Source organism: Cupressus sempervirens, chromosome 7, assembly GCF_028749045.1.
Source record: "Cupressus sempervirens isolate cs-2001-9-10 chromosome 7, ASM2874904v1, whole genome shotgun sequence".
NCBI lineage: Eukaryota > Viridiplantae > Streptophyta > Pinopsida > Cupressales > Cupressaceae > Cupressus > Cupressus sempervirens.
Window position 1 is genome coordinate 3,917,352 of NC_143124.1, and position 17,420 is coordinate 3,934,771.

The 17,420-nt window shown below is 33.0% G+C and overlaps 1 pseudogene; it reads left to right on the forward strand.

The window, feature by feature from the left end:
* Positions 1–455: 455 nt before the first annotated feature.
* On the forward strand, positions 456–12,079 carry LOC149545123 (alpha-dioxygenase 1-like; annotated as a pseudogene).
* The last annotated feature ends 5,341 nt before the right edge of the window (positions 12,080–17,420 follow it).

Sequence of the window (17,420 nt, forward strand, 5' to 3'; positions counted from 1 at the left end):
TTCCTGTTATGTTCTCTTTCCAAGCAATGCCCTTTGATTTTCAAGGAGCTACCTTAAAGCACAATGTAATTTTGCATATCATTTTATTTTATAGTCATCGAATCATTTGTAATAATAAGGGCCAATAAAAATTTATTAGATGATTATTATATACCCATTTTTTCTGTATAGGGCCTACATTATGTAAATTAATTTTGTCTTGGTTGAAGGTCTATTTATATCCCATTTTGAAATCATAATGAGATCACTCAAAGGAAATCATTTACATGGTATCTCCTAAATGATTTCGTTTGACAAAGAAAAAATTATAATGAAACATGCAACAAATTACACCGCAAAGAAATGGACACACACAACAGTTTCCCTTTCCTATAAATGTTGTATCTCTCTTTCGAGTGTATACTAAATTGGCATTTTTAGCTTATAATTGTATTTGATTATTTAATATTTGTTCTATGACTTTGTTAAGATTGCTGGAGGCTATTTTACCCACTTGCAAAGTGCTTGACAAGAATTTATATTCAGTCTATTTTAGAATGAGATTCATAGACAAAATCCTCATTCTTGTATGCCCACACCAATTTTTAAATATCTTTCAAAATTACAGAAATTTTCTTGGTACAAATTTTCCTTGTGTGGGAGGAGGAGTTGATTAATTGACTAACTATTTTTTCATTTTCAGTTTATACACTTTGTGGACAGGGCGTTTGCATGGCATAAATTGCCAGTATTTCTTGGACTAGTGTATCTGGAGATAAGGAGAACATTGCATCGGCGTTATAATCTATTAAATTTTGGATCAACACTAGTGGGTGTGAGATATAATCCAACAGATTATCCATATAGAACAACAGATGGAAAGTAGAATGACCCATTTGATCAAGAAGTAGGGAGTGGAGGCACTTTGCTTGGAAGAAACATCCTTCCTTCTCCTCAGAAAGATAAGGTGATTATCAAAACTTCTCAATTATTATTTAAATAGAATTTAACCTTATTTTATGTAAACAAAAATGTTTGTGTTTTTATTTAAATCCACATAGTCTCAAATTTCTTTGGTAGACAGATAGAGGCAATATATTCCATTACAATTAGGAGTGTATTCTATTTCAACTGCCTTGGGCATGATTCTAACCTTATCTTTTCTTATGCTTTGATTCTTGTATTCAAGAAGACTTGGACCCTTTAGAATTGTTGACACCTTCTAAGAGCTCTGGCAGCAACCCCCTGCTCCACAAATAGTAGTTCCTAGAAAGAAAAAAGGCATACCCCTTTTATGCTCCCAAGTCCCCATTTCCTTAATAGGATTGGAACCCATGACCAACTTTGATATAATTTGTTAGAGCATAGTTTTCTATAGGGAATAAAGATTGACCTTTAAACACAGTATAAATAATAGAGATAAACATAATAGAGATAAACACTTTTATAGGAGGTAGTTAGGATTGAATTGAGTAGTTTTTTGAGTCAAATTTATTGACTCACATTTAATGAATAGTAGTTCACATGAACCTATCTTCTCTCATGAAAATGAATGGAACACTTAGAACTCATTGGATGTAGGTGATGTTTATAGAGTTGAAGCACTGGTACTTCCTGAGAGGTCACCATCTTAGTACTACTACTCCAACTCGAATGTGCTAAACTATGAAGTTTCCTCCATGGTTAAACTCACTCTACCTACAACTCGATTTGTAAAACCTTCACCAAGGTTGTGCCTTATGAACCATTCATTAGAAAGCCCCTTGAGCTCATCAATTGATAAGTAGGAGATATTTACCATATCTAGTCAAATTGTGATATTGTTATCAGAATTCAACTGTGTAGTTTTTTGAGTCAAACTCATTGGCTCATGTTACTTGAGTAGTGGTTCACACGAATCCATATATCATGAAAATGAAAGGAACACTTAGCTCTCATTGGAGCTAGGTGATGCTCACAAAGGTGAAGCATGGGGACTTCTCAGAAGCTCACCCATCCTAGTCTACTCCAATTTGAACACATTGAACTATGGAATTTTAGAATATTTTTAATTGGCTCCCACTCTGATATTTTTGAGCTGGATGTTTTGATTTGTTGTAACTTGAATATTGAAGATTCGTTAAGATTTTTAAAAAAATGTAACTCTTCCCCACTAATTTAGTGAAAACAAAACTTGATTTCTGGTAAACTAATTTCAATTCAATCCATTTCACCAGAAAAAACTAAAAGCTATTGATTTAATTGAAAAATACTTGTCAACTTAATGCATCTCTTTCTCCTAAAAATAAATTATTCCAACAATAATTTCACCGTATTATTCTTTGCTAAAAAAGAATATCTCTAGGGGGTGCACTCCAAGCCTTGTGAAATCTAGTTTATCTACAACTTCCTTCAAATTTCTAGTCATAAAATCTAAATGGTATGTTCTTGATGTGTAAATAGCTTATGAGGCCAGATCCCAAGGTAGTTGCTACTAAGTTGCTTTCAAGGAAGAAGCTGGTTGTCACAGACAAACAATTTAACATGATTTCTACTTCGTGGATTCAATTTATGATTCATGATTGGATTGATCATGTTGAAGACACTAAATAGGCAAGACATGGGCGGCTTAGACATCACACAAATATTTCATTTTTAAATAGTTGAAGGTTTTTGTTTTCAAGTTTAATTTTATTTTTAGTATGGGATGTTTAAAGATAACCAATGAAACAAACTTTTTTTATTTTCATGTTTCATGTATTCTCAATATATGAATGTTTCTCACATAAAGAGCTTTTTGCAGAAAAAGTTAACTGCCCCACAAGCAATTGCACATCAATGCCCGCTTAAGGCATTCAATTTTTTTGAATCTAAAGAAGTCCCTACTAGTTTTTATGATATAAAAAAGGGATACCTTAATAGGAGAACTGCCTAGTGGTAAGAAAACTGTATTCAGTTGGAAATAATTCAATTTTTGAAATGGGTATACTATTCTATCCAAAAATGAGTCAAAATGATAGATCGGGTTAACTATTTTATCTGAATTCAAGGATTGATTTAGACATTCTTTTTCTTTGTGATCTACAATGAGTACATTTGCAGGGATGCGAGTGAAGTATATGGGAACAATTTTGAGCAGTCGACAAAGTTGAGAACATTCAAAGATGGCAAGTTAAAATTGGGCAAAGATGGCCTTCTTCTTCACTTGAATGATGGAGTTGCTATCTCTGGAGATGTGCCCAATCCATGGGCTAGGTTGTTAGTACTCCAAGCCTTATTCATTAAAGAGCATAATGATATTTGTGACATGCTTAAGGTAAAAAAAAATTTGTCATCGTATTTGTAGTGGAAAGGGATCTCATCGAGATATAGTTGTTATGCCAACACTCTCCTCACTATATATAGACGAAGGGTCAAAGAAATTGAGGGACATCCTAGTGGTGGAGAGGATGGAAAAAAGGAATCTCATTGGATATATCATTGCTACACCTAAAAATTCATGACATTCTCATCCTTTTAAAATATTTCCACTAACTTTTACAGATAAACTAGAGTACGAGTGAACTATGGTTTAATTCTTTAATATTTGAACGGCTTAAACATTACACTCTAAGACTTGATTCTTACACTAATAAATACTTAAAATTGACTTTTTTTTCTAAGCTTGATTTTTTTCTTAATGTATAATATTTAAGAATGATCATTAATATCTTAGTTGCTGAATTAGATTTAATCATTTATAAGAACTTGCAGGACAACTACCCTCATTTGGATGATGAAGAACTATATCGCCATACAAGATTAGTAACTTCAACAGTTATTGCAAAGATCCACACCATTGACTGGATAGTTGAGCTACTCAAAACAGACACTCTCCTTACTACCATGCGTGCAAATTGGTATGTCATTTGTTAGAATTCTTTAGAATAACTGAGAGGAGGGGGGGGGGGGGGGGGGTGAATCAATTATCCAAGGTCTAAATGCCCTAATAATACTTTTTCACTAATTATAGTGAGCCCATAACTATTCATCCATCCAAGCTTAAAAAAACCATCTTAGCAAGTTATAGCAAATCAACATGTAGGAATAAAACATGCAAGATCAACACATGACACAGTGATTTACGTGGAAACCCAATTTGTGAAAAACCACTAGTAACATGCTACTCAATTCTCACTCTTCTGAAGTGATGCCCTATTAAAAGACTACCCTGTTAAACGCTTACAACACATTGCTAAATGTGACCTTGTTAAAGGATTTCACCATACTATTAGGAATGGGCCTGGTCAAAGGACTTTGGAACATTCACTTGGAATGTCACCGTGTTAAAGGATTTACAACATGGCTATTAAACCAACCTAAGTCCATAGGATTTATACTAATTGTTACAATTGCTAGAGAGTAACAATAATGGCTTTTGATCTGATACAACTCACAACATATCTTGCAGATTTTAGATCACACTTTACTTCAATCCTTTTCTTGGCTTTAATCATTGCGACTTTGATAGCTTGTCTTCCTCTCAAGCTTCATCTCCTTGAGTCTTCGTTCTCATCATAACAATGCAATCATCTCTGTGGTCATCTATTGAAAAAAAGTTCATGTGCTCTCTTCCTCCTTAGCAGTTGCTTCAACACTTCATGCTTTCATACTTGACCAACACTTTGCTTCGTGACCTTATGACTCCTTAAATAGAGATCTGCAATACTTTTCCCACTTGATTCTCCTTCTCTAACTTTAGGGTTTTAATAGATTAGGTAGGATACAATGTATATGTCCCATATCTCGTCTTCATCTATAAACTTCATCTAGAATTCAGTTGTGTTCACCAAAAATGTTTTACATAGTGTTCTGTGCCACTAGCTCATCATTCTTATCTTTTATCTAGTTCACGAAATTCTAGGTAACAACCATGTCGGCTCAGATCTGGCGAATCTTCAAATTTTCAAAATAATGCAGCAACTCGGCATTATTGGTATACTGATGCTCGACTTCCTTTGTGTTACTTGACTCCTGTATCATGCTCAGCACCTAATCTTTACTCGGCACTTGATCTTCACTCGGCACTTGATCTTTACTTAACACTTGATCTTCACTCGGCACACACTAAAGTTGAACTTGCTCAGCTTCAACTAAGAATCTATTCAACACTAACTAGCTTGCTTGGCTCTCTCTAATAAACTTAGTTAGGCTTTACAAATGACTTAGCTAAACCTTACATCAGTGTGCCCATTCTTTGTGTCTTAGAGTATTTCATCAATACACTATTTCATCAATGGCTTAGCTGATCCTTGTACTTCATTACAACATCATAACTTCAACCTTTCTCTAAGTGTACTAGTTACATATTATTGATTGCCTCCTCCTTGTCAATCAACCAATTGATAGTATTTGGATCACTAAAGAAATTGTGATTCTTGGAAGTAGCAAGTTTGACATCAATGACAAAACAATGATTGAAAACATTCTTTACCAATTCCATTATTCTTCATTCATGATCTTTTCAATTATTTCCAACAATCTCCCTCTTTGGCATTGATGGCAAACGGAACTAATCAACTAGTCAACTTAGTTACCACCAAAATTATATACATTTTCTGCTTCTTTCTGCTTCTCCCTCTTGACTGTTGCATCCTTACTACTAATCTCACATATCTCCATATCTTTCCCTTTCATTGATCAGTTTCTCATAAATCTCCCTCTTTGACATAAATTTCAAAGATGTAGCATCTTTAACATGCTAAATATAAACCTTGCATCTCATGTTTTCTTCCTCTGTCACCATGCTTGTAACTGATCTAGAGTTTATGCTCTAGTTTTCATCCTCTGCATCATTCTTCTGATATTTCAATGATTTGTTCCTATTGATGCAGGGTAGCTTATTTGTTTCTTTAAACTGTTGAGTTAGGGGCATTACCCCCAACTTGCCTCTAAGATATTCATAAGCATCCTTGGGCAATGGTTTGGTGAAGATATCTACAGTTTGTTCCTTTGTGTGAATGTACTCCATTTTCACTTGTTTGTCTTCTACCAATTCTCCGACATAGTGATACTTGATTGCAATATACTTGGTTTTTGCATGCATTACTAGATTCTTGGATATGTTTATAGCACTTGTATTATCACAATACAGTAGCACAAGTTTGGTTACTTCTTCTTTCATTCCTTTCAATAGATGTTTGAGCCACACAATGTTAGTGCAATTGACTGCTGCTACCACATATTCTGCTTTTGTAGTGGACTGAGATGTGCATGTTTGTTTCTTGCTAGTCCAAGTAACTAGCCTTATACCTAAGAATAATGCTCCTCCACTTGTGCTTTTCCTATCATCAATGTTGCCTACCTAATCTATGTCTGTGTATGCATTGAGCTCAAACTTCTCATTCTTTTTGTAATATAGGATAAAATCATCAATTCTTTTTAGATACCTCATTATTCTTTTTACTGCGATGAGATGATTTTCTTTAGGATTAGCAGAGAATCTAGCCACTATTCCAATTGCTAATGCTATGTCTAGTCTGCTATGTACAACATATTGTAGTTTTCCAATCATAGATCTATACATTGTTTGATTGACTTCAGTTGATTCATCATTTTTGGATAGCTTATGTCCTATTTCCATTGGTGTGCTGACTAGTTTGGAGTCTTCTAATCCAAAAAATTTAAGTATCTCTTTGATGTACTTTGATTGTGTCACAAATATACCATGTTTTAGTTGATGTACTTGCAATCTAACAAAGAACTTGATTTCTCCAAACATAGACATCTCAAACTCATGTTTCATTTTGTTAGCAAAATTTTTGCAAAGCACTTCCTTTCCTCCAAAAACTATGTCATCCACAAATATTTTAGATACAAGAATATCCTTACCTTCTTCTGATTTGATGTACATGTTTCTGTTATCATCAGTTCTTTCAAATCCTATTTGCACTAGATACTTGTGAAGTCTCTCGTACCATGCTCTAGGTGCTTGTTTCAGACCATAGAGTGCTTTATGTAGTTTACAAACCATATCCCTGATGTTCTTATCAAAAAATCCCTCTGGTTGTTCAATATAGACTTCCTCTTCCAGTATACCATTCAGAAAAGTAGACTTTATATCCATCTGATAGACTTTAAAACCATTTTATGCATCATATGCAAGTAAATTTCTTACTCCTTCCATTCTAGCAATAGGGGCAAATGTTTCCGCCTAGCCTAATCCTTCTTTTTGAGCATAACCTTTACATACTATTCTAGCTTTATTTCTAGTAATCTCACCATTCTCATCTAGCTTGTTTCTAAATACCCACTTGGTGCCAATTACATTCTTCTCAGCTTTTCTGGAAACCAAACTCCAGGTTTTGTTCTTCTTTATTTGATCAATCTCTTCTTCCATAGCTTTATACCATTCACCATCTTGCAACACATCATACATTGTCTTAGGTTCAAATTTTCTTAACAGACATGATTCATTTCTTAGTCTATTCCTTGTCATTGGTCTTGCATCTTTGTCACCAATTATATGTTTAGCTAGGTGATGTCTCTTCACATATTTGGATAATCTTGGTTCTGTCCTTGTTTTCATGTTTGATCTTTCAGATTTAGGGTCACTATGCACTTCGTTGTCAGGTAGTTCTACATCTCTTTCATGTGTACTAACTTCAGAGCCAAAATTTGCATTTTCTTCATTTTGCAACTTGGCTTCTGAATATAGCTCGGCATTCACTGGTTGTGATTAGGCTGAAATTGAAACTTGTTGTTGAATCCCAATTTGATTGATAGAGATCTCGTCAACATGCATTCCTTCATAAGAATACACAAAGGTTCTATATTCATCCATTCTCTTTGGTTCTTCAACTTGGACTTCTGTATACTCATCAAAGTTTACATTTGCACTTTCCACAATTTTTTTAGTGTTAGTATTTAAACACTTATAAGCTTTACTTCTAGTGGAGTAACCAAAGAATATGCCTTCATCACTTTTTGTATCAAATTTTCCATTTCTAGTATCTTTAAGGATAAAGCATTTGCAACCAAATAATTTGAAATGCTTTACATTGGGTGAGTGACCATACCATAATTCAAAAGGTGTTGCACTTGTACCTTTCTTGACTTGTACTTTGTTCAGTGTATGAACAGCCACACTTACAGCTTCTCTCCAATATTTTAGAGCAACAATATTTTCCATCATTAATGTTCTAGCATAGCCAATCACAGATCTATTTCTTCTCTCAGCAATTCCATTATTGGGGGAGTTCTAGGAGATGATTTTTGTCTTTTTATTCCTTTGTCATTGCAAAATGTCTCAAATTCATTTGATGCGAATTCACCACCTCTATCTGATCTCAAACATTTCAAACTCTTTCATGTTTCCTTTTCAACTCTAGCCACATACCACTTAAACATTTGAAAAGCATCAAATTTTTGCTTTAAGAACATAACAATCATCATCCTGGAATAGTCATCAACAAACAACATTATATATTTATCTCCTCTGTAGCTTTGTACTTCTATTGGACCACATAAATCAGTATGGACTAACTCAAGTACTTCTTTAGATGTATAGTTTTTATTCTTGAAACTTGACTTAGTCAACTTTCCTAGCTAACATTATTTGCACATGATGTTTTCAGGCTTCTTTAGTTTAGGTAAACCTCTGACTTTCTTCATTTAACTAATATTGACCAGATTATCAAAGTTGACATGACAGAGCCTTTTATGCCATAACCACACATCATCAAATTTTGCAACAAAACAAGAAACATTTTCCATATCAAGATAAAATAGATTACTTCTTGTTTGATCTCCTTTTCTTATCAATTTACCATCAGTATCATAGATTTTTGCAGTTTTCTTTCCAAATTCTACTTTGCATCCTACATTGCCTAATTGTGAGACACTTAGAAAATTGTAGTTTAGTCCTTCAACATAGTATGCATTTTCACATAAAATTTGCTCTATAAGTTTAATGGAGCCTTTTCCTTTGATTTGACATGGAGCATCATTTCCAAATCTAACACTATTTCCATCATACTAAGTAAAGTCAACAAACTTACTTTTGTCTCCTGTCATGTGATGTGAGTACCCACTGTCTATGATCCATCTGTCATTCTTGTTCATACATGTTACCAGTGTTGTAGGCTCTTCTTCATCAGACGGGTCCTTCATGGCCACATAAACAACTTCATCATCATTATCATTGGAATCCTCTTCAGCGATATAGCACTTCTTGCCTTTGTCTTTGTAATCTCTCTTATCATCTTCCCTTCTATGTTTGTACTTGTTGCCTTCCTTGTAATCCTTTTATGTGTACACCTTGCAGCAATATGTCCTATTTCATTGCAATTGAAACAAATGATAGGGAGCTTACCCTTGAATTTTCCTTTGCCTCTGTGAAATCTTGTAGCTAGTAATGCTTCCAATTGTTCCACATCTTCCTCATCAGTGCTATTGTTACTGGTACATATTTCATCTTTCTTCCCTTCTTTGATTTTACCTATTTAGTATCTTTCAGTGATAGCTTGGCCTTGAAAGTAGATTCAACATTCTCAGGTCTGTAGTTGTCAAAGTTAGATAACTCAAATGCAGTAAGTCTACCCACTATTCCTTCAAAACTTAGATTGTTTCCTAGTATACATCTTAGCTCTTGTATAGCTGATACTCTAATAGCATATATAGGGAGCAAGGTTCTTAAGAACTTACTATTAACATTATCTTCATCTAATTGACCACTCAAACATCTTATTGCACTTACCACTTTCTTTATTCTAGAGGCATACTGAGCAACATGCTCACTTTCCTCCATTTTCATGTCATCAAACTTTCCTCTAAGGCTTTCTCTTTTTTCTCTTTGAACATTCTAATCTCCTCCATAAATGTCTAACAGGGTTTTCCACATCTTGAATGTAGTGTCACATCCTTTGATATCATCAAATTTGGCATAGTTGAGTGCAGAAGCAATCTCCAACATTGTCTGATTGTGTTCCTATTTGTTTTTCAAATCTTCTGCAGTAAGAGTACCAGTTGGATCAACATGTTCAGTAACAATTGAATTTTGGGCATAATCTCCTATGGATCCAAGATGTAGCTTCATCAAACTTTTCCATGCAATAAAGTTGTCTTTTTTGAGCTTGGGAACTTCTCTCTTAGGCATTTTGATCTTTTCTACTTCTAGTCCCTTTAAACTTAATCAGCAGCAAGGATCTGATACCAATTATTATAATTCTTTAGAATAACTAAGAGGCGGGGGGGGGGGGGGGGGGGGTGGGGGGGTGAATCAGTTATCCAAGGTCTGAATGGCTGAATAATACTTTTAAACTAATTATAGTGAGCCCATAACTATTCATCCATCCAAGCTTAAAACAACCATCTTAGCAAGTTACAACAAATCAACATGCAGGAATAAAACATGCAAGATCGACACATGACATAGTGATTTATGTGGAAACCCAATTTGGGAAAAACCACCAGTAACATGCTACTCAATTCTCACTCTTCTGAAGTGATGCCCTATTAAAGGCTTGCCCTGTTAAAGGCTTACAACACATTTTTAAATATGACCTTGTTAGAGGATTTCACCATACTGTTAGGAATGGGCCTAGTCAAAGGACTTTGGAACATTCACTTGGAATGTCACCCTGTTAAAGGATTTACAACATGGCTATTAAATCAACCTAAGTCCATAGGATTTATACTAACTATTACAATTGCTAGAGAGTAACAATAATGGCTCTTGATCTAATACAACCCACAACATATCTTGTAGATTTCAGATCACACTTCAGTTCGATCCTTTGCTTGGCTTTAATCACTGCGGCTCTGACAACTTGTCTTCCTCCCAAGCTTCATCTCCTTGAGTCTTCTTGCTCATCATACCAATGTAATCATCTCTGTGGTCCTCTATCAAAATAGAGTTCCTATGCTCTCTTCCTTGTTAGCACCTGCTTCAGCACTTCATGCTTTCATACTTGACCAACACTTTGCTGCGTGACCTTATGACTCCTTAAATAGAGATCTGAAATACTTTTCCCACTTGATTCTCCCTCTCTAACTCTAGGGTTTCAATAGATTAGGTAGGATACAATGTATCTGTCTCATATCTCATCTTCATCTAGAAACTTCGTCTAGAATTCAGTTGTGTTCACTAAATTTTTTTTACATAGTGTTCTGTGCCACCAGCTCATCATTCTTATCTTTTATCTGGTTCACAAAATTCTAGGTAACAACCATGTCAGCTTAGATCTGGCGAATCTTCAACTTTTCAAAATAATGCAGCAACTTAGCATTATTGGTATACTGATGCTCGGCTTCCTCTGTGTTACTCAACTCATGTATCATGCTTGTCACCTGATCTTTACTCGGCACTTGATCTTCACTTGGTACTTGATCTTCACTCGGCACACACTAAAGTTGAACTTGCTCAGCTTTAACTGAGAATCTATTCGGTACTAACTAGCTTGCTTGGCTCTCTCTAATGAACTTAGTTAGGCTTTACAAATGACTTAGCTAAACCTTACATCAGTATGTCCATTCTCTGTGTCTTAGAGTATGTCATCAATACACTATTTCATCAATGGCTTAGCTAATCCTTGTACTTCATTACAACATCATAACTTCAACCTTTCTCTAGGTGTACTAGTTACATCTTATTGATTGCCTCCTCCTTGTCAATCAACCAATTGATAGTATTTGGATCACTAAAGCAATTGTCATTCTTGCAAGTAGCAAGTTTGACATCAATGACAAAACAATGATTGAAAACATTCTTTACCAATTCCATTATTCTTCATTCATGATCTTTTCAATTAGTTCCAACATCATCTTCATTAATGGAAAATAGTGCTTGAAGCTTAAGAAAGACTTTAAATAAATAAATAAATGTCATAAAAGTATCCATCAATTATAGAGCACAAATATATAGTTAAATTTTCACTCTCACATGTTTCCAAGAAAAAATTGTTTGATTGTTATGAACCATGAAGTCTAGTGTTACTAATTCTATAGAAGTGGATTGATTCATATATATGATGGTATGGGTGTGAGCAGGTATGGATTGCTAGGTAAAAAATTGAAGGATAGATTTGGTCATACTAGGAGTTCTCTACTAAGCAACTTCATTGGAATGGTGAAACCTTACTGATGATAAAGAAGCCATTGACATGGTATCTCTATGGTATCTCCTAAATCAATAGTCTTAACAAACCCAAGAAAATAAATTAAAGTTTAATGATTTACAAGTGTTGCTTACACAATGATTTGAAGCATCTTTTATGATTTGAAGTCTCTTTTACAACTAGTAGTGGATAAGTTCGTATTACTATTATTAGTTCTATGATTATCCTACATAGGTTGGTCAATCACTCTGAAAAAAAGCTGAGATATATCTTAGGAGTCTTATATAACTTTGATTTTGTCTCCATCTCTGGTCGATCTTATTATCTTGGATACAAGGTTGATTGGGAAATATCTAATTCTACTTTATGATTGAAAATGCATGCAAAAAATAGCATTATGTGTATGGTACTACACTAGATTTAGTAGCTAAGGTCAAGAGACGTGTAAAGTTTGATCTTCAAGAAGAACTTGAGGCGGGAAAGTTTCAAATTGAAGTTAGAGGCAATGTGCTAGGGGTTTTTGAATTTGGACTTGGAAGATTTGGTTCTGAGGCAATATTTATACCCATGGATTTTGGGCTAGATCTGGACGAGGAGGATGGTTACTTGATCTATTTTGTTCATGATGACAACACTGGGTATGGTTCTAGCTTACATTCAGTTTTTTGAGTCTTGAGTTGTCTTATATTTTTCTCTAGAGGTGATAAGAAGAAACTTATATTTATGTGAAGGCTATTGTCTCTCAAATAAATGATGAATAGGTTGTCTAGTACATGCCACTATTTCAACATATATAGTCTTTAACAAAATGGCTCAGAATAATAACAATACCATAGCCAATATTGAAACTAGGATCGGGATAAATCATAGTATTTACTATTAATCACTATATTAGCAGGTGACATGTCAGGAAAAAATTGATCATGTTAGAGAAATCAGCAGTTATGAGATGATCAATGAAGAGGAAATAGTTGAGAGCTTAGAGTGACACAATTTTCAGATGATCATATAAAATGAAATGGGCATGCGAGTAGAAAGAAACTAGAAAGACATTGTGTACAGATGAAGGCATGAAATGGATGGTTTTGGAGCACTCAGCATAGACACTCAGTATTTAGTACATATCACCATTCGAGATCGAATGGTACTGAATGCTGAGTGTCTTTGCTGAGTGCTCCAAAACCATCCATTTCATGCCTTCATCTGTACACAATGTCTTTCTAGTTTCTTTCTACTCGCACGCCCATTTCATTTCATATGATCATCTGAAAATTGTGTCACTCTAAGCTCTCAACTATTTCCTCTTGATTGATCATCTCATAACTATTGATTTCTCTATAAAAAAATTGACCAAGCATTGGTCAAAATTTTGACCGATGCTTGAGGGCTTTCTACCAAGCATTGGTCAAAATTTTGACCAATGCTATGCAATTTTCTACCAACATTGGTCAAAATTTTGACCAATGCTTGGTTGAAAACCCTCAAGCATTGGTCAAATTTTTGACCAACATCTGGGTGCAAATTGCACCATGGTAACACACAGTTTTTGACCAACCCATTGGTCAAAATTTTGACCAAATTTCAACCAACCAAATTTTGGTCAAAATTTCAACGGGAAAATTTACAACCAATGGGTTGGTTGAATTTGGTTGAAAGTTGGTTGAAAATTTCTCAAATGTACTAGTGCTACAATAATATCCAAGATACAAGATGCTATAATAACCATCAAACATTCTATTGTAAAGCATAGAACATTTTGAAAAAAGTATAAGTTCAATTTTCAGTTTTGCCTACTTTTAGGTTTAAGTATATTTCAGCTTTGAAGTCTAAATGTTCAAGTTTGAAAGTGCACAACTAAAATTTTATGTTCTGTTTCAGTTCAACTAGTTCAAGTTTTAGTTTGAAATAGATATATATATATATATATATATATATATATATATATATATATATATATATAATAGTTTAAATTTCATTTTAGTTCAACTAGTTAACAACTAGTGGCATTCCAATATACCTAGAGCTCCCAATTTAGAACTTGGGCTTTGATACCAGATATAACACCTTGCTAAGGGATCCAAAAGAATTAACCTAAAGTTTTACTAAGTTTGCCAAAAAAATTTTTTTTAAAGAAAGAATAACGTACACATCAATCATAAAGTAGCAAAAGTAATGATATACAATCATACAAAAGAAAACATAACAAATTACATTCCTTAAGGATCCCAAGACATTGAGTCACATTTAAATTTATTTAATACAAAGTCTAATAATTACCACATCTACATGAAAGAATAATTTAAAGTCCAAAGTACATTTAAATAATATACATTTGTATTGAATGCAACTTGGCAATAAAATTAAGAATGCTCAATCATCTAGTGTACATGTCACAAGGTATGAAAGGTAAAAGAATATACATTTATAAAAATGGATTACGTCATCCCTTTCGAATCCATGATACAAAGTACAATACAGTAAAAGAAACCATCCACATAAAGATATAACAATCCATCATAAAGGTACAACCATCCATCATAATACACAGAGATAGAATGAAAGGAAATGTAGACAAGGAACTCTAGCCATGATATCAATGGATGGATCTCAATGGTAAGAGTAAAAAGTACTACCACCCAACTGTGTGGTAACTCAAAAAGGCTCACTCCCACCACACTAAGGAGATAGTCTCAAATCCCAAACAGGATATCAATCCAAGAATCAAAAGTAATCCCTAAGTCCAGAAAACCCTAAAAGTAATCTAACTCAATGGTTCCAAGATAAATCAACATCTAGACCTAGAGGCACACAAAGACACATAGGAAGTCTATACTGCTAGTGGGCAAGTGTCATCACACATGAATCAATGCTAGGGTTACCCAGTTAGTCTTTTAATCCTCTGGCCCCCTAGTGACTCTATGTGACACTAGTATCCATTTGTACTGAAAAGGCATGCTAACTAGTCAACTCTAAGGTTACCTGACTAGTCTTTTAATCCTCTAGCCCCTTAGTGACTTTTGTGATACTGATATCTTATTAATTCATTTTAAACCCATTTAATGAAATATTATCACTTATTAAACTACTTACAATGGGTTACCTTAGTAGCCACTTTGGGCCCCAACCTCCATTACAAGCCACTTCCCAACTTAACATACAAATTACCTACCCTAGGCTCATAAAAGTACAAATCAGATAATCATAGTGTATCACCTCAGTCCTATACAAGTGACTAGAAAGCATCAAAATATAATTTACAATAACACATTAGTTCTCTATGAGAAACTGGAAAGCATCCCAAAAATACTGATCAAAGACTCAAAATGGTTAAGTCAAATATGTCATAACATTCACCTCAGCTTCACACAAGAACACTAGAAAGCAATAATGAACAATAAATACAAACTAATCATAGAGCATACCAACACATTACCATAGTTGAATTTAGAGGAACAAGATCAAATCATCATAATACCATAATCACAGAACTCCCAAGCCTCTAGTAGACGTCATAAAACTGGTCAACACTCTAGCCAACCAAAACCCAAAACATAGACAACACATAGAAAATAGAGTAGTCTCATAGTTTGGGTGGATTTGAAAACATGTAGTTGAGTTCAATAATAAGGTTTTTAGTTTCCAGTTTAATATATGTTTCAAGTAAATAAATCTCATAGTTCACCTTTACAAATAACCCATTCTTATTTTAAATAATTTATACAATTAGCCCTATTCGATTTTAAGTAAATTTTTCCAAAATAATCAATCATTAATTATTTATTAAATTATTAAAATAATAATCATTGATGTTCAAATAAAATAATTACCACTTTATTAAAATCAATATTATTATATATTAATAATAAAATAAGTCTATATCTTCTTTTAAACAATATTCATCATTAATTAAGCTTAATTAAAATAATTTTAATTAATTCAATTAATAAATAAGAAATTAAATAACTAAACTAATATCTCATTATTTTACTAATAATTAAAAAATTTATAAATAAATTCATTAATTAAAAATTAACTAAATTTAAATATAATTAAAATTTATGAAAAATTAAATTAATAATTAATAAATTAACTTATTAAAAAAATTATAGAAATTTATAAAATTTAATAAGCAAGTGTTTATTTTATAAAGGCTCGTTGGCCGTTTTAAAAGGTGCGGCCACCCTGCTATCATAGGGTGCCTGCAATCACAGTGGTAGTACCATTGTTGTCACAGTACCTTGTGATCACTAGGGTACCATTGCTTTGTGGTGAGGGGAGGAGGTGGGTGGAACCCGCCCCTCCCTTAACATATTGATTTTTTTTTTAAAATTAAATTTCTTTCTTTCTTTTTTTATAATTTTTTTTTAATAAAAAAATTATTGAAAGAAACCCCATGTAAATGATAATAATAATATTTTTTTGTAAAAATTCCAGCAATACCTTGATAGGAAAAATACAACCAATTGATTGAATTTCCTATTTTAAATTTTTGATTTTAATACAAAACCCTTCCCTATTTAATTTTCACTTTTAAATCTATTGAAGGAAGTTTGTAATGAAATTTTAATCTTCCCAAATATAGACGAAAACAACATGCATACTAGAAATTCCAAATTACAAGATTGAAAGATTCATCGTAGTAAAATACAAACAATCAATTCATAGTCACAAAGAAGACATGAAAAGAAATAGTGTAATTAACTATCTGATTCAATCATAAGAATCTACCTGGACTTTGATTCTAAAAAAATAATGCTCAAAAAGATTTGTGAGAGAAATTTCTTCTCTCAGAACTTTCTCTCTTCCAAAAAATCCTTCTTCCAAAATTCACGGTCCCCCGAAAATGGACCTTCAATTGTGATAAGGAGTTCTCTCCTAAAATTGGGGCACTAATTGTGTGATCACCCGAGATGACTCCTTGCTTACTAGTCTTTAACTCTTTATTATCTTTTCTTTATCTTTTTCATGCACACTTATTGAAATATAAAATATCTTTATTTAATTTCACTTGACTTCTCTTTTTAATTAATCTATTAAATTTTTAATCTCATGCACACATTATGCAATCTTAATACTTTTAATAAATTAATATCTTTTTTACATTTTAATTTATTTTTGAAATGTTAATTGATAAAATATTTATTAACTTAAATAATAATAGTATTTAGCATTTATTGAAAAATAAACTCCTAAATATATTATTATTAAATTAATTAAATATTATCACATTCTAAAATAATGCTTATAATTTTCTCTTTAAATTTAATTCTTATTATTTAACTAATTTCCTAGTTAATTAAATATAATTAAATATTAAAAGTATCATAATAATTTTCCATTAAATTAAATCATTAATTTAATCTTTTA